The sequence below is a fragment of the Mytilus edulis genome, chromosome 11 (assembly GCF_963676685.1).
Source record: "Mytilus edulis chromosome 11, xbMytEdul2.2, whole genome shotgun sequence".
Classification (NCBI taxonomy): domain Eukaryota; kingdom Metazoa; phylum Mollusca; class Bivalvia; order Mytilida; family Mytilidae; genus Mytilus; species Mytilus edulis.
Genome location: NC_092354.1, coordinates 35,750,238 through 35,770,131, shown reverse-complemented (window position 1 = coordinate 35,770,131; position 19,894 = coordinate 35,750,238).

The following is a 19,894-nucleotide window of genomic DNA, read 5'->3' as shown; positions in this document are numbered from 1 at the left end:
AAATGTCCAACACTAATCTACTATTTTACAATTCATTCACTGGCCTGGTTTTCAAGTCCTGCGGAGTACAACTTCCAAACAGGAAGCGAAGGCTAAAGCCAAAAACCAAAAATCCATTGTAGTCATTTTCCTGGTGGCTCATTTGAGTGTGACAGTGAGTTCTGCCATGACCGTTTGACCCTTCTCAAAAACTCCCTGAAGAACACGCAAAATTAATCATTAAAAAAAAATAATAATTGCATAATTAATTATAAAACCAGGTAAAATAAATGACCACTATACATAGAACCCTATGGGATGACCTCAGCCTGACACCTAAGATTGACACACATCTAATCTAATTAAATAATTACTTGACCTTTCCTTGATTAAAATATCAATGCAGCTTTGATTGGCTAGTTAAGACATTATACATTAAATTGACCGTTTGACCTTTCTCAAAAATTTCCTCCTCCCTCCAAGATGGCGGCTTTAACGTTAGGTCTATGGGGGGAAAAGTGGTTTAGTCTAACAGGGATGACTACTACTATGTAAAAATGCCCAACACTAATCTACTATTTTACAATTTATACACTGGCCTGGTTTTCAAGATCTCGGGAGTACAGCTTCCAGACAGGAAGCGAAGGCTAAAGCCAAAAACCAAAAATCCATTGTAGTCACTTTCCTGGTGGCTCATTTGAGTGTGACAGTGAGTTCTGCCATGACCGTTTGACCCTTCTCAAAAATTCCCTGAAGAACACGCAAAAATAATCATTAAAAAAAAATAATAATTGCATAATTAATTATAAAACCAGGTAAAATAAATGACCACTTTACATAGAACCCTATGGGATGACCTCAGCCTGACACCTAAGATTGACACACATCTAATCTAATTAAATAATTACTTGACCTTTCCTTGATTAAAATATCAATGCAGCTTTGATTGACTAGTTAAGACATTATACATTAAATTGACCGTTTGACCCTTCTCAAAAATTTCCTCCTCCATCCAAGATGGCGGCTTCAACGTTAGGTCTATGGGGAAAAAGTGGTTTAGTCTAACAGGGATGGCTACTCGCAATACCCTAAGAGTGCCTCATCTTGCAATGCGCACTACTAACCAATGGTCAATCAAATAGCTCCATTCATTATCAAGTGGAAGCGACAAGGAATACAAAATTATTAAAATAATAAATTTTACATGCTCTAACATAAATCGTATTATAAAATATCCACAAGAAAATTAAAGGTAAAATACTTATTTCTTATAATCAAAATAATGAAAGATATTGCGAATTCAACATTTATATAAGAACCAAATTTCTTAATTCTAAAAGTCTAAAAGTATAACTGCACTAGAAACATTTTGGGAAATATTCATTTCTATAACATTTAAAATTATATATAAACTAAATCCCATTTGATCACAGCTCTTCCCATTTCCCATGTTTAGCCAACTTTTTTGGAACAAATAACGTTTCACATATCAGACGTATATGACGTTGTACGCCTGTACCGCAACTATCAAACAACGATGGCTTTTAAAGGCTATTTTAAGATGTCCTAGGATAAGAAAGTCTGATCTTGTTTTCGAGACAGCGACACGACATGCAAGATATTCATGGTTAAGGTTGCGTCTCTACTTGATTAGTATGCATATCGGGAACACTATTGATGATATAAGTTTACATGGTGGTATTATACAAAATAAAATGACAACCACATAAATAGAAATTTAGGATGCACACCGTTGAAAAACTTTACGATTACTGGCAGTAAGAAGATTTATCAATTTACTGACTGGTGTTTGCCTTTAAGGTGACGTTTTCTGCTTTAAGGCAACATAATTCAGTTTTTCATTATCAATTTTAATTGTGGTAATTGTTGATGCAAGCATCGTGTTTGTTGTTAATAATCTGAGAAAAGAAATAGAATTTATTCAAGTGTAAAGTACAATAGTTAAGAAAAATGGAAAGCAGCCAGTGTTCTCCCCAGGACATTCATGGTAATTTGATGTTATATTCGTAAATAGTTATCAAAGGTACCAGGATTGTAATTGAGTATGACAGACGCGCGTTTCTTCTACACAAGACTCATCGGTGACGCTCATATCAAAATATTTATAAAGTCGAACAAGTACAAAGTTGAAAAGCATTGAGGATAAACAAAATAATAAAAGTGATGTTATCTGAAGTTTTCTTACAGATTAAACAATATGCTTTATCATTATTCACTTTTACCAGGATGCTAAATGCAGAGTGGATCCAACATTGATGAAGAGTGTATTCCCATTGAGCATGATAATCAAAATGTTGATTCCCTTTAACTTTGGACAAAGCAGTAGATATCACTTTAAGAAGCGAAATAACAGCTTCATGTAAGTAGGACAACTCTGTAGTTGACCTTGATTGCACAGTTGAGAAAATAATCGAGTCATTTCTAGAGAAAATAGTAGATCCAGTTGAAATTTTACGATTTGCTCAAGATAAAGATCTGACAGGAAGACAACATGTTTATCTTAGTAGACAGGAATAACCTCTTTGAAACCTCTTTAGGAGAGATCTCTGAGATAAAAAGTTGCGACATCAGAAATACTTTGCAAGTTGAGTTTTATGGAGAAATGCGTATTTTGTCACCATTTTGTTGAGATGGAACTATTTCTTGTGTTATTGCAATGTCTAGCATGTTATTTAGAGAAAAAATACATATACTAAATTCAAACACTCAAAAGTCATTTATCAAAGAATGATTAACCTAAGTAATGAACCTACTTCAATTATTGATTTAATTGAACTAAATTCATTTCAATATGAAGCCAGTACATACAACTGATGTTTCTAGAGAAGTTTCATGGAAAACATTTACCTAATGGTTTAAAAAGTAAAAACACAAAAATACTGAACTCCGAGGAAAATTCAAAAAGGAAAATAAAAAATTATTAACTTATTTTTAAATCGTTATTTGGATGGAGATGTGTCTCATTGGCACTCACACCACATCTTCCTATATCTTTTAGAATTACTTCTAAAAATCGTAAAATTTAAAATCTCATTTCAGTCTAAAATAACAAAATCGCAATAGTACATGCATTCTACTGATGTTTTTTTCTATGGTCGGGTGTTGTCTCTTTGATTTCCATTCTCAATTTTATTCTACAGTATGATGTCAGTCATTGTTGAGTGGTGTAAATATTATAAAGTCATATTCTTTTTCTGTAACAAGAAGTGAAGGAAAAAATCTGAACAATGTCTACACAACTCTTTACAAATTCATTCAAAGGGGGTTCTTTTTAAAAAAAAAAAATCTGATTTGAAGACAAAATATCACAATGTAATAAAACTCCCTGATAATGTCTTTGTTATATGATCTTAAAAATTAGGAGACGGTTTTCATGGTTTGTCCTTTCATTTGTTTCCCGCGATATTTATCATAAAACATACTCATATATTAATGTGACATATGATAGTAAATGCGAAAACTATCAATAAATATTTATACCTTGGCGATTTGAAGTTCTATAAATATCTTTACTGTGTGACATTCAGAACTCCTACAGTTATTGCCTGCTTAGGTGGATTTCCATTCCCAGAATCAAGCAAAAATATTCTGAAATAACTGTAATTTTTAGCTCACCTGGCCCGAAGGGCCAAGTGAGCTTTTCCCATCACTTTGCGTCCGGCGTCCGTCGTCGTTGTTGTTAACTTTTACAAAAATCTTCTACTCTGAAACTGCTGGGCCAAATTGAATCAATTTCATAGATGTCCAAATAATTAATGACGTCTGGCAAGGCTATTTTAATTTTTTTCTAGGACGATGTCTGGCAAGGCTATTAAATTTTTTTAGCGGTTGCCTTCCTTCTGTTGTAGGAAGGCGTCCCAGATAAAAAAAAAAAAAACAAAAAAAAAAAACTAGCCTTGCCAGTCCGTGAAAATACTTTATTTAGAATTTATTGTAAAAAAATTATAACTACTAAGATATCCTGCACAAGGCACGGTCTTATCTGTCATAGTCCGCGAAAATACTTTATTTAGAATTTATTGTAAAAAAAATATAACTACTAAGATATCCTGTACAAGGCACGGTCTTATCTGTCATAGTCCGCGAAAATACTTTATTTAGAATTGTTAAAAAATATATTCACCCAGTTCAACCTGAAAACTTGCGCAACAATACTATACATGCATTATGTATCAAGTGTATAAAACAGCAAAAGAAAAATGCGTTAAAAACAATACAACTCAATTGCAAAAACAAAACTGTATACTTACTTAAACACTAAAATAATTGAAAAAAGATAATAGAACCTGCATTGGTTGTAACGTAAACATGTACTTACCAGTATAACTACATAAGAAATGTACACAATGAACACAATAATGAACATCTGAAGAAGAAAGAAAACAAAAGTAAGTTATCAACATGCAATGGTTAAAAAACAGAATTCAAATGAACAGTTTGAGCACACAATATACTTACCAATAAGTAAAACAGAATTAATCAAACAAAGTAATTGCAGTATAAATAAAATACAATTAGATAACACAACTTCTTTTAAACAATTTAAATCACAATTTACCCACTGCTGTAATAATAATGTAATACATGTATAGTATTAAATACACAATCAGTCCTTTTTCTTTTTGAAGGTTGTTGTTCTCTCGTTGATCTTTCTTTTGCGTTGTCCGATTTTCTTGCCCAATGCTCTCGGCTTTATGACATTCATCCTGCCATCTGTTGATGTAATTACACGCTTATCTGGAGGAATGTAGCTCTTGAATCTCTTGGTCAATCTTTCTCTTTCTGGTACAGTTTTATTTACCCATGACGTTGCTGTTATCCCAAAATGTTTATGTGAATCAGCCACACGGTACTGGCCCCTGGACACCAAAGCACGCTGCAAGTCCTTGCATTGTGCTTCGACGATTTCCTGAATGGTCACTATCAAGTCTAGTAACGGTTTTGATTGCCAGTTTTCGGCTGATTTCAGCACATGGTTCAGTGATTCGCTGTTGTTGTTGGTCCAGCCTTGGTCAAAGTAACCTGGTGGTGTCGGTCCTTCCCATAACTCACGAATTGTACGTGCTGCACGATTGGAGAAATATCACTGGAACGAAGCTAACAGTTCCTTTGTTCGTTCCTGAATTTGTTCACACTTCACATCGAAACAAATGTCATCATCGGAACGAACTAATCCTTGGTCACCGAAGATGCTGTCTAGTACGGACTCTCTTATCTTTCTTGTCGATTCCATCATCTATCATTATCTGCTTTATATTACCTTTTAAATGTCGAATACACAGGATGTGACCAGATTCGGGGAATGTTGTTTTCATCGATTTTACTACTCCTGGTTCTTCGTCCGTACCAAAAAATAGTTGTTCCGTTTCGGCGTCAATTAATTTCACTCTAAGATGATTGAAGAAATTGCTAAAGATGTCGAAGTCGCTGTTGTCGTGTATATAAATCGGACCCATAAATATCGGCGGTTCTTTGGTCTTCTCCATCACAACGGCCATCTGCTTGTAACAAGTCACTGTCACATGCATATCACAAAGGTTGAAGGTCTTGTCTTCTCCAATGATCGGTAGCCCGGAACAACACAGGTGTTTGAGGTCTTCTAGTTGAGAATCTGAATAAAGTATCAGGCACGGTGCCTTCCCATTTTCTCTTATTATGGATCGGACCATGGTATCCTTATCACCGGCGAGCATCTTGTCAATCTCGTTAATGTGGTCAGCAATTTTCCCCCGACTTACGGAATGGCCTAATTTTCAGGGCAGATAGATCTTGACCGGATAAACAATTTTACCCTATGTCAGATTTGCTCTAAATACTTTGGTTTTTGAGTTATAAGCCAAAAACTGCATTTTACCCCTATGTTCTATTTTTAGCCATGGCGGCCATATTGGTTGGTTAGCCGGGTCACCGGACACATTTTTTTAAACTAGATACCCCAATGATGATTGTGGCCAAGTTTGGTTTAATTTGGCCCTGTAGTTTCAGAGGAGATTTTTGTAAAAGTTAACGACGACGGACGCCGGACGCAAAGTGATGGGAAAAGCTCACTTGGCCCTGTGGGCCAGGTGAGCTAAAAAAGGTGTTGCACAGACTCATCAACACTGAATATTTCTATGTTAGAGCAGCATGTGTTCCCGAGACAAGGCAGTCAGAAAGCTCTTACAACCCCTGGGTTATTGTTGGAACAGAGGGCCATTTCAGAAGTGGTGGATGCACTTGTGTTGTGTAAGTTGATTAATCTTACCGTAAAAAGCTGGTATAATATATATCAAGCACAGCATTCAACTTACCAATATTTTTTAATGAATTACCTCTATACAATTATAACAAATAAAACAAAACCATGTGCAGCTTTAATTTCATTTCTTCTTATCAATAAAACATACATATACCTCTGTAAATTGGACGTCACATGCTTATTTTAAAGCCATATTCATGCTACATGTAGGTTCAGTGTTGAAGGCTATTCTTTGACCTTTATTCAAATTGTGACTTACATGAAGAGTTGTCCCATTGGCAGATGCACTTATAACCCACATCTTATGTTTTATAAAGATGTTGATTGACTAAAAATTTTGATACTAGAAATCTGACTTGATAAATATATTGTTTAGTATGAAAACAAGTATTTCATTTGTATCTGGGTTAGGGTAATAATTAACGCAGAATTTATCAAAATATTTCCAAACACTGACCATAACACTGATATCAATATGGTTTTTCTCAATATGGCAACACTTTTGAATCTAATTTCAGTCTTCAATTACACAATGGCAATAATAAATGCACACAATAATAAATCTGTTTTTTCACATATATTAGAAAATTCCAGTGACGAAGGTGACGGTGAAGTTGAAATCCCTATGTCCATGAAACAATTAGCTGATAAAAGCAAAGATAATGGTAGTAATTTTTTAGACTTTATTAAATTGTATGATAATGACAACATAATACATCAAATTAAGTGCTCTTCAGTGGCGCAGATACATAGCACTACTTAATTGCGATAGTTCTATAGAGTTCATTCAGCTGTTAGGAAATTATTTAACGGTTTTAACAGGTGTCACAGTTAAAGTTCTTGTAATTTATATTAAACAAATACTATTAGAATTGGCCTTTTAACAATGTATAAGTAACTCGAACCGAAGAAATGACAAATGTACATTGTATAATAAATTCTGATAAATCTAACTAGATTTAAATTTAATCTTTTCCAGCTTGAACTTTTCCCACCTATCGTCTGGTTTCCTACTTTCTTGCATCACTTTTGATACGTTTTTAGCCCAGTATGGCCACATTACTTTATCTCCAAATTAAACAAATCACATCTTCTTCCTTTTGTTTGAATTCTTTCCATACAGTCCTGCAACACTTTTCCCCCATTTCAAATATGTCCTGTTATAATAAAAAAAAGAAAGACAACAGTAGTATACCGCTTTTCGAAATTCCTAAATCGATAGAGAACAAACTAATCCGGGTTGCAAATTAAAACTGAGATAAACGTATCAAATATGAGAGAACTACGACACAACATTAAAATGTAACACACACAGAAACGAACTATAATATAACAATGGCCATTTTCCTGACTTGGTACAGGGCATTTAAAAAACATGGTGGATAGAACCTGGTTTGTGGCATGCCAAACCTCCCGCTTTAATGGCAATATGAATTATAACGTTACAGGACTACAATACGAATAAATGTGGGGAAATATAGAACAGAGAAACAAACGAATAATAGCCAACACAAGTAAACAGGTGAAAAAATTTAATACATCGGACGGGCGCAACGTGCACTTACCAGCGATGCTCAGATGAATAAAGGTTGAAAGCCAAAACAAGTACAAAATTGAAGTTAAAATATAGTCACCAAAACAAGGTCAAGAACACACTTGAATAATGCAGTGCAACTTCAAGATAAACCTCAGTGTACATGTAAATGAAATATATTGAGTCTGTAGAAATATAAGTGTTGTTTAATTTTGCATTACCTTTCAAATGTACAAACATGTATCATTTCTGATTTTTTTTTAAATTCCAAACTGAATAAAATACTTTTAAAATTTTGATTTAATTATCTTATCAAGTTAAAAGAAAAAAAAATACAAGTCAGCTTTATCTTCATGATCTTAACTCAAATTAATGTGTAAAGTGTACCATTACTCTTTCTGAAATGCTGACATGTGTTTGGGCTTCAGTTCAATTTTGTCTACTCCTCGGAAATATGGGGTTTGGAAAATAAAAATAATACTGACAAAAATATATCTACAGTTTTGTAAGGGCATTTTGGGGGTGCGATCATTTACGCCAAATTTAATGGTGTATGGGGAACTTGGAAGATTTCTACTTGAACTTCAAATCAAGTTAAAATTGGAATGTTTTTGACACAAGCTAGCAACAAATGATATACACAAGTATTGGGTAAACTGTATAAGGTACTTTGGTACATGCATGAACATGGAGGTTATGATAACAAAAAAACGAATTGGCTAAATTTGCATCAGATCTAGATGATTGTCTATGCTTAGCATGTCTTGAAAGTCTACTTCTTGAACTGCACCTGGAGTTGGTGACAGTGCTGGGGTTAGTGACACTGCTGGAGTTGGTGAAGGTGGTCCAGCCTGTATAAATATGCAAATGAATTATAAGTTGTTATCTTAACATTTCTTGTATTGGTTATCAATTAATATATCTATTAGAATCTTACAAAAAAAATACTGAACTCCGAGGAAAATTCAAAAAGGAAAGTCCCAAATCAAATGGCAAAATCAAAAGTTCAAACACATCAAACGAATGGATAACAACTGTCATATTCCTGACTTTTTTCAGGCATTTTCTGTAAAAGTAGTGCCATATTCTGTGTTACCTAAAGTAACGGGTTTTTGTTTGCTACTATATTGAACTGTATGTCATCGAGTGATGTTAGGTACATAGTATTATCTGGTGGTTTCTGGAATGATGTGTTTGCAAGTCTTCATTTCTGTGGTGCACTTTCTTGCAGGTATCACATGGAAATTTTCCTACTCCCTGGTGTGTCATCTGACTGTCTGTCAATATTTGAGCTCCCAAAAAGACACTAAAAGCACCTGGTTTATTTATGTAATTCTGCAGAGTATTTTATTCTGTTTTGAGATCTTTATAGAGAATAAAGTTTTTTTATAAAATTGAGAAAGGAAATGGTGAATATGTCAAAGCGACAACCACCGACCATAGAGCAAACAACAGCCGAAGGCAACCAATGGGTCTTCAATGTAGCGAGAATTCCCGCACCCGTAGGTGTCCTTCAGCTGGCCCCTAAAATATGCATAATAGTACAGTGATAATGGACGTCATACTAAACTCCGAATTATACACAAGAAACTAAAATTTAAAATCATACAAGACTAACAAAGGCCAGAGGCTCCTGACTTGGGACAGGCGCAAAATTGCGGCGGGGTTAAACATGTTTATGAGATCTCAACCCTCCCCCTATACCTCTAGCCAATGTAGAAAAGTAAAAGAATAACAATACGCACATTAAAATTCAGTTCAAGAGAAGTCCGAGTCTGATATCAAAAGATGTAACAAAAGAAAATAAATAAAATGACAATAATACATAAATAACAACAGACTACTAGCAGTTAACTGACATGCCAGCTCCAGACCTCAATTAAACTGATTGAAAGATTATGTCTTCATCATATGAATATCAGGTACAATCCCTCCCGTTAGGGGTTTAGTATCATACTATCATAAAATATATGAGAAGAACATAACCCGTGTCATGCCAACAACTGTTTTTTTAGAAATAAATGTGTTTAGTTCCGATGCAAAGACCCTATCAGTGAATCAATGTTAAAGCCAAAATATGCAATCTTTAATGACCTGACAACAGTATCGTAACTATATCCCCTTTTAATAAGTCTATTTAAAGGTTTTGTTAGTTTCTGAGGAGAATACTGACATTTTTGTGCTTTATAAAGAATATTTCCATAAAATTTTGGATGTGAAATACCTGAACGTATAAGATGTCTGCATGTTGAGTTATATTTACGAATTATTTCCTTATACCGGTGATAAAATTTAGTAAATGTTTTGACCAGTTTGTGATATCGAAAACCCTGGTGTAATAATTTTTCAGTAATACATAAATTTCTCTCGCTAAAATCTAATACATTGTTACATACACGAGCGAATCGTACAAGTTGAGATATATAAACACCATAAGATGGTGACAAGGGAACGTCACCATCTAAAAATGGATAATTAACAATAGGAAATGAAAAATCATCTCTTTTATCATAAATTTTTGTATTAAGCTTCCCGTTTATGATATAGATATCAAGATCGAGGAAAGGGCAGTGGTCATTGTTATCATTAGCTTTATTTAAAGTAAGTTCTACAGGATAAATTTCTTTAGTATACATACTGAAGTCGTCATTATTTAGAGCCAATATATCATCCAAATATCTAAAAGTATTGTTAAATTTTTGTATCAAATGTTGTTTTGATGGGTCTTTGCTAATTTTAGTCATAAATTGTAACTCATAACAATACAAAAAAAAAAAAAAAAAAAAAAAAAAAAAAAACAGGTCCGCAATAAGTGGTGCATTCACTTACATTTTCAATATAAGTTTTATAGAGGCCTTTATATTTCTTTAAAATTCCTCCTTTGACAACATTTTTTTATAGATTTGACTTCCTTTATAGTTTTACATCAAAACAACTTTTTGGGATTATCTATCTCTTTAGAGATAATATCTTTGGCCTATGTATACCAGTAGTACACATTTGTAGAATCTAACATCTTACAAATTTCAAATGATTCCTTCAACAGAGGATTAATATCTTTAGTGTGTAGCCTTGTCAAATAAAGTAGAGACTGGACTCTAATGAAAAAAAATATATTGGTAACCCTTCCAATTTCAACATATAATAGAAATTGTCCATGGACTTTGTTAACATCAAAGAAGTAAACGAAGGGTTTTAAGAATAATATATTTACCCCAAAAATACTCAAGGACAAGAAGTAAAAAAAATCATAATTACCAAAAAGAAAACTAAAAGGCACTGGTTTCATCCATTTGAATTCCTTTAATTTTTTGCTCATTGATCCCCGTTTTTAGCTCACCTGGCCTCAAAGGCCAAGTGAGCTTTTCTCATCACTTGGCGTCCGTCGTCGTTAACTTTTACAAAAAAATTCTCCTCTGAAACTACTGTGCCAAATTTAATCAAACTTAGCCACAATCATCATTTGGGTATCAAGTTTAAAAAGTGTGTGACGTGACCCGGCCAACCAACCAAGATGGCCGCCATGGCTAAAAATAGAACATAAGTGTAAAATGTGGATTTTGGCTTATAACTCTAAAACCGAAGCATTTAGAGCAAATCTGACATGGGTTAATTTGTTTATCAAGTCAAGATCTAGCTGCCCTGAAATTTTCAGACAAATAGGACAATCGGTTGTTGTGTTGCTGTCCCTGAATTGGCAATTTTAAGGAAATTTTGCAGTTTTTGGTTAATATTTTGAATATTATTATATATAGAGATAAACTGTAAACAGCAATAATGATCAGCAAAGTAAGAACTACAAACAAGTCAACTTGACCAAAATGGTCAGTTGACGTCTTAAGGAGTAATTGCCCTTTATAGTCATTTCTTACCAATTTTTCGTAAATTTTTGTACTCTTTAACAAAAATCTTCTCTGAAACTACTGGGCCAAATTTAACTATACTTTACCACAATCATCATTGGGTTATCTAGTTAAAAAAAATATGTGGCGTGACCCGGTCAACCAACTAAGATGGCCGCCATGGCTAAAAATAGAACATAGGGGGTAAAATGTAGATTTTGGCTTATAACTCTGAAACCGAAGCATTTAGAGCAAATCTGACAAGAGGTTAAATTGTTCATAAAGTTAAGATCTATCTGACCTGTAATTTTCAGACGAATCAGACAACCGGTTGTTGGGTTGCTGCCCCTGAATTGGCAATATTTAAAGAAATTTTGCCGTTTTTGATTTTTATCTTGAATATTATTGTAGATAGAGATAAACTGTAAACAGCAATAATGTTCAGCAAAGTAAGATCTACAAATAAATCAACATGACAAAAATTATCAGTTGACCCCTTAAGGAGTTACAGCCCTCTACAGTCAATTTGTAACTACTTTCATAAATTTTGTAAATTTTTAACAAAATATTTTCCTCTGTAACTAATGAGCCAAGTTCATTAAAGATGAAGATAAATGTAAGTAGCAAGAATGTTCAGTGAAGTATGATCTACAAACACATCACCATCACCAAAACACAATTTTAATTGTCATTAATCGATGTGTCTTTTGTTGAATATGCACATAGACCAAGGTGAGCGACACATGCTCTTAAGAGCCTCTAGTTCTTTTTAGAAATCTTTTACTTGTATAATTATAAGCCATCTGTATAAATCTTAATAAATATTTTTATTTTTAATACCTTTTCAGAACTTTAACTCGTCAATGATAAAGCTTTGAAAAATGAAGAGAGAAAATTTGCCCGCAAAATTTCAATGGCTAATATCTCGAATATATGCACACTGATCTATGATTTTTTTTCTGCTTTTTTGGTTCCTTTATTTATCCCCTATCAATATATACTAATGTTATGAAAAGCTTGTTATTTTGAAACTGAGAAGCCAACCTCCTTGAACCTGATTGTTTTGATGCTTTTTTTTTTCGCCAATAAGAACGCGAAATAACGATCGCATATTATTTGGACTCGGAAAATGAAAGCACTGATTCCACCAGTTTCAACATATCGGAACATGTTAACATCACTATATTATTTCACAATATAATATAAAAACATCGCAAGAGTAAACAAATATTTTTTTCGTATGAATCATGACACACATTGAAAGTTTCTGCATCTTCAAAAATGAAAGTGCAAAATGGAATTGTACAGTATGCAATACAGACGTGCACATTGCTGAATCATTCGTTTGTAATGGTTGCTAAGAGTGCTTTCACAAAAATGCGTCGGACTAAAACATGCTTCCATACACAACATACGGGGTTTGTAGAAACTGACATGCACGGTAAAACAAAATGTATGCAATATTGAAAATTTCAAATGAAAGTTATTAATTTTTTTTTGTCATAATGTAACAAAAAACGCAATGTAACCATAGACTCAATTATTATTGTAAATTTGTTAAAATCGTAATCATTCCTGCAATTAATTTCATTCACTTCTTTATAATTTAAATAAATCTTTCAACAAGCGTTCTACAGTGATCCCAAGTCCCAAAGCTTTCTTTTAATACCACAAATACAAACATACCCGCAATTGACAAAGATACATCTATGCGTAGGAACTATTGTTTAAAATATGTACTACTTTTTTTCCGACCTGAATTAGTGGTTCTATACCTTAATTGAATATTGAAAATCTAATTCTTAGATAATACAAGTACAGGAAACTGACCACCATTCACAGTTGTGTTTCAACTAACAGGTTCCTTGAATGTAATTATATTCTGATCCCCATCTACATTGCTGCATTGTCTAATTTCTGCTCCAACACTACCATATACGCATTCTCTGCCTTCCATAAAAAAATGTATAGCATGTTCCTGCTAACAACAAGAGGAGCTCTAAACATTAGAAATACTAGATTGCTCTGGCATACAATACGGCGATCAATTTTTCCAATTATCTCATTTGAAGTGGTTTTATAGACCTTAAGTCTTGCAAGGAATGACATATTTGCCTTACAATATACACCTACAGAGCGCAAATTACATGTGTTGTCTACTGTAAAGGAAAGACGTTCTCTATATTATTGCACGGCAATAGTGTATTGGTATTGCATACCATAAATCTGTTAACCACGATATCATTGTTGGTTTTGAATTATCTAGGTAAACATATCTTTTTGTATCTGTAATCTTCAGTGATTGAAATGTCCTCATTACTACTGATGTACTGAAATATCTTATTACAAAGTAATGTCGGAAGAATGTGATCGAACACACATCTACTTAAAAAAAAAGATATAATATCAAACAGAAATTCCTCACTTACAACCAACGAATCTCTGCTTACAACCTATACCATTAGTTCTAGAGAAAGAGCATAAAAGTCCTCAACAAAGTTGGCACCAAGGTATACAAATTTGGTATCTATGAAGTGAAAACATTTTTTCCTTCACTCTATTTAAATGAAACTGATCTGAAATTGTCAGAATGTTGAAAACATTGGCATCATAAACTGCCTTTTCCAAAAATAACTGGCAAGCTGCTAGTAAGTTATCAATCAAAAAGTGTGTACATGCATGAAAAGATCAGCAACATTGGTATAAGTAATATCAATAGGGAAGTCATATATAAAATCAATGACCATTTTCATGGTACCTATCTGAAAATTGTTACAGTTGACTGTTATCTGTTCATGATTATTACCGGAATCACTCCATTTCTCTGACAATTTTTCCTCCAAAAGTTACTTGAGGTCTGCAAAATAACAGAATGGCAATCTATAACCTAATCATCTTCACAGACCAATTGAACATTAAAAAACCTTCCTGCACGGTATGCCTCTTGCAGTCTTTCTTTAATAGTCATGATATAGCTGTAAATGAACGTCATCATAAACTTGTAATAATTCAAAGCTGCTCATTGCAAAATAATTGACCATATTTTATATAGATACTTAAAGAAATAAAGGTAATATAAGCATTCCTGTTGAAGGTAAAGTTAAGAAAGATCCATGGAGACACCAAATTTTACAAATTTGTAAGTGTTCCGCACAACCCAGTGTCTCGCCTACTTTTGCTGTATTAGCAGGTTCAACAAAAATCAGAAAAAAATAACAAAAATATTCCTGTCAATATTATCTTTTGTTTGTTAGAAGCTTCTTTCAAAGTTTGGAAAAAATCAAGGATAGATTTTGAATCTATTAAATGCTTTAAAAACTTTTTTAATGGCAGGCTGTATGTTACATTAACTGCAAGAAAAAGTCCATTAACAAGTAAAATATGGTAAAACCGGTTCAAAACTTTATCAAGTTTTCTTTCAGATACTACCTTTTGATCATAAACAAGCTTCTGTCCAAGTTTAGTACAAATGCAGGACAGTTAAAGAAATAATTGATCTTTTAAAAACTTTAGCCACAGAGTGAATTTAATGTTTCGTTTCATTTATAAGTAAAATACGGAGAAACAGGAATTCTATTTTTACCAAATTTACTTCTGAAAACTATCTTATGATTGCAAACAATTTCTGTCCAAGTTTGTTACAAATCCAGGCTAGTTTAAGACAGTTATCAAAATTTAGAAAATATTAACCACAGAGTGAATATTTATGGACCACAATAGAAGGTAGTATCGCTATACCTTGATTTTTCCACGAAAGTCAAAGACTCATCAAAAATCTATTTCTGTTGTGACCATGCAATCTGAAGATTAACTTACAAACTGTCCATTTAGTGAAAATGTCTTTATTATTATTACATCAAGATCAATTCCTTTACATACGTATATAATACTACATAAATCTGACTACAATATTCTTAAAAGTAGGTATATTTCCTTATTTATCAATATACCAATATATGTACAATGTTATTTTCATTCATATACTGTAAATTCATAAATTATGCTTGCATTTCTTATTGATTATGATTTTTGCATTTTTAAAGTGTGATTTGAATTTTTGAAATGTTGACAAAAATCCTGTGTAATTCATATTAAATATTTGAAAATGCCAGTTTAAATAATTGCGATTCTAACTCTATCGCATTTTTGGCCATAAAAAAAACATCACAATAATTTCTGAATTTACATAACATTTTCTTTATCTTTATAAAGTAACACAAATACAAAAAAAAATGTACTCCTCTTACAGAAGCCTATGTCAAATGATAAACCAAAATTATGAACCAGAAACAAAAATGTCAAAAGATCAAGTTTTTTTACCATTAGATCAAAGGTCAAGTACAAATGAAGGTCATGCTGATATGAGACACATATGTCAGTTCATTTTTAACGTCACTGACATTAATGTTGACAAATGAAAAAAAAATAGGCCAAAAAATAACTAGAGGCTCTAAAGAGCCTGTTTCGCTCATCTGATTTTACTGTTGCTTTGGAAATCATGTAAAATAAGTTTAAAATCATAATTAACAGTAGATATTATAAACATATCTAAGATTATAACAAAAAAACTGCAAAATTTCTTAAAATTCTTACCCAGGGGCAGCAACCCAACAACGGGTTTATTGGATTTGTTTTAAAATTTCAGGGTTGATAATCTATATCTAATGAACCTTTTTACCACTGTCAGATTTGCTTTAAATGCTTTAGTTTCAGAGATATAAACTGAAAACTGCATTTAACCCCTATGTTCTATTTATAAGAAAAGCTAACTTGCCTTCCTTTGAGCTAGTCCAGATGAGCTAATAAATCTGACAACACAATCAGATTTAGCATATAAAAAGAACCGCAAGAGTTCATTTATTGTTGAAATTAAAAAGCTTGATTTCTGTCCCTTTAAACCTCGATGTGGCCCCATCTAAAAATAAGGCCTAAAATCTACAGGATGACAAGTCAAGAAAACAAATAAGGAATGTGTCCATAGGGACACAAAAGACACCCCAGCTAGCATATGATGTTATGAAGGGACATAAATCAAGAACTGTAAAATTGATACTGCAAAAATTTAACTTAAACTGAGTTTAGTAGTAATAAGCATTATTTATACATTCCATTAAATTTGTTTAAGTTTAAAAAGAAATTACTTGAATGACATTTTTGAAATTTTTCAGCAATTTTTCCATTTAAAAAGGGCATGACTCTGCTACCAAAATTCAACCTAGTCACATGTACATCGATATATAACGAACATGATATATAATTTCACATTATAAACAGCTATGTTCGACATTGTAAAAACAATTTATCATTTATAATGTACATTCATAGCATCTAAACATCAAAATGCAACTCACTGGCTACAAGGTCTCACTTTTAGTTTTGGACAATTAATTGTATATGCAATAATTAACAATTTTTCATATAAGTTTATGTTGATTCAAATAAGTTTAGTCTCCAAAGATTTTGTCAGTGGACACATCATTCAGATACCAGTAACAAGTATTGTCTCTTCTCATGGATGGATAAGGATGAATTCCAGACTTGACTCTCATAAATGAGCTTTTTAAATCTTAAGAACAAAAAATAGATATTCAATTATATGTAACACATTAATATTCTGTAACTAAATTAATTCATTTTCATTATTACCAATTTCCACGGATTGAAATAAGACAGAACATCAGGATTTTGTGACAATACCTCAGATTCTGGTCTATCCCCTCTCAATATTTTCTTCAACTTTAATTTGAGATGCTCTATTAAAAGGTTTAATATAATGGAATTTGATTCGACTGTCATACAAGTGAGAGGTTTAGCTAGCTATAAAACCAGGTTCAATCCACCATTTTCTTCATAAGAAAATGCCTGTACCAAGTCAGAAATATGACAGTTATTATCCATTTGTTTGATGTGTTTGAACTTTTGATTTTGCCATTTGATTGGGGACTTTCCTTTTTGAATTTTTCTTGGGAGTTCAGTATTTTTGTGATTTTACTCTTTAATATTTTAGAGAAAATGAATTAATCTGTTTGTGTAATGTACATGATTTCCATTTTCATTAATAGGCATTAAAATATCACCTATTTTCGCGATGTGTAATTGCGGATCATCCAGAAATATCTAGACTACTTTGTCCTGTGAGAATCAAAATATTTTAGTTTAAACATATTTATTTATAGTGGATTGGGAAATAAGTATTTCAACTTGTATTAATCCTTTTCCACCTTACGGATGCGAGTGCTGCCTTGTAGCTGCATTAGCAAATATTTAAATGCAAACAAATATCAGAATCTTGCGAATTTTGTTCCAACTCAACAGTGTGTGATTTGTATGGCTCAAACATAGTCAGTGCTGTTCCTAGACCATATCCAGACTATTCAAAATTACCACATTTTCACTATTTATCACATGTACAAACCCCTGTGAAAGTAGACCAGAAGGACAGAGAACCAGATGATTTTCAACCAAGGGCCAATCTGAAAAAGCTATTTAGTCAAGGTGAGATTGCAAGTGATTATCATGATGCAATTTTTGATTTCAGCAAAAAGTTCGTTATTTCTGAAGAAATAGCAAAGAAGTACATCTCGCATATGGAAACCTTGAAACTTGATAGGGAAAAACGGTCTATAGCAACTACCCAAAAGAGACAAAATGAAACAGCCAAAGACTATAATGGGTATAATTGGAATGAAATGTTTGAAAACAATATGATTGATAAACAAACATCTTTGGAAAAAGATATAAAGCATCACAAACTAGGTCAATTTAAGTACAAACTTGACAAGGTGCAAGCTGTAAAACGCCACATTGCCAAGGAATCAATCATAGAAGTTGACGATGGAAATGATTCAGAAAAGGAAAGTGAAAGTGAGTCTGATGATAGTGATTCTGATTTGATTCTTGAAGCTAATGACACCGATTCAAGTGATGAAAGTGAAGAGGAAAATAATGCCCTACAAAGTGAAATCAGTTTGCACACTTATTCATCGAGATCAAGACGTATCTGTTTGCCAAAAAAAATTTCAAGACTACATTACATTATAAAGATATTAAAATGGTCATTTTAAAAATAAGACAATTTAGTCTTCCATTATACATGATTTACCTTATTTGCAGAGTTACCTACATGTACATGTATTTTTTTAATTCAGTAATAAGAATGTATTTGGTGAAGTGCAACAAACTTACATTATGTACATAACATCAACCAACAAAGTAGCAAAAATCATTTGGGGGTCACATCGGGTACATTTTCTGTAAATGGGAAAATTGTTGAAGCAATTTATAACACATACCAAGGCAACCTAGAGAGTTAAACCAAATGCTATTGAGTTTCATGTTTCTCCTGGAGCGTGTTGATATAATTAATATTTAAAGGTATTGATACTATTCTATATTCAATATTGTCTATAAGATACATGTAGTTTCATTAATTTTTCAGTTTAACAAACACCTATTTGTGGTTTGATTGCATTATGCAATGTCTTTGTTTTTTTCAATGCTATATTCATAGTATAATTTATCATAATGCCATGCTTGTATGAATTGTTTGTGAATCAACAAAATAAAAGTTATACATGAAACTGTTGCTTTTTATCATATTATAAAGACAACATATGTTAAATGCCTCTATTAAGTATACTTTTATTTACAATACATTGGAAAAGTAGGATAGGACACCAACTTTTTTATTACAAAGTGGGCATAGGACATCATTTTTTTTTCAGTCGGAAAGCCATAGGGTTCTAACTTTTATTAAAAGTTTTTATTTTTTGCACCGGTCCTATGTGACGATAAATTTTGACCGGTCTCTAAGGTGATAAATCTTCAATTTGGCCTTTTCTGTATGAACTAGTACGATAAACAATCGACTCAGCATTTCAGTCTTGTACAAAGCATAAGAAATAATAAAACATGCTTTCAACCCAAATATGCACAAAATTGGCCACTGAATCCTCCTCTTTTTCGTCATCATCCTATTTACCAATATGTGTTACCATGAATTATCATTGATGTGTTGATAATAATATCGAAAACATATATATAAATCAGCTGTTTTAATTTCATAATGCACAAGTATAGCGTAGAACGCATGAATTTCTTGCTTTGAACTGTTTTGAAAAATTCTTTCGAAGCCGAAGCACACCTTGTATGATCTTGTATCTTTGATGGGTTACTTCCTTTGACATTCCTTTTAACCTGTTTGTTCATTGTATTGAAAATTTGGAAAAAACAATTAGGAGAGAGACAAGAAGTGTCTATTAGTATTTTACATATATATAG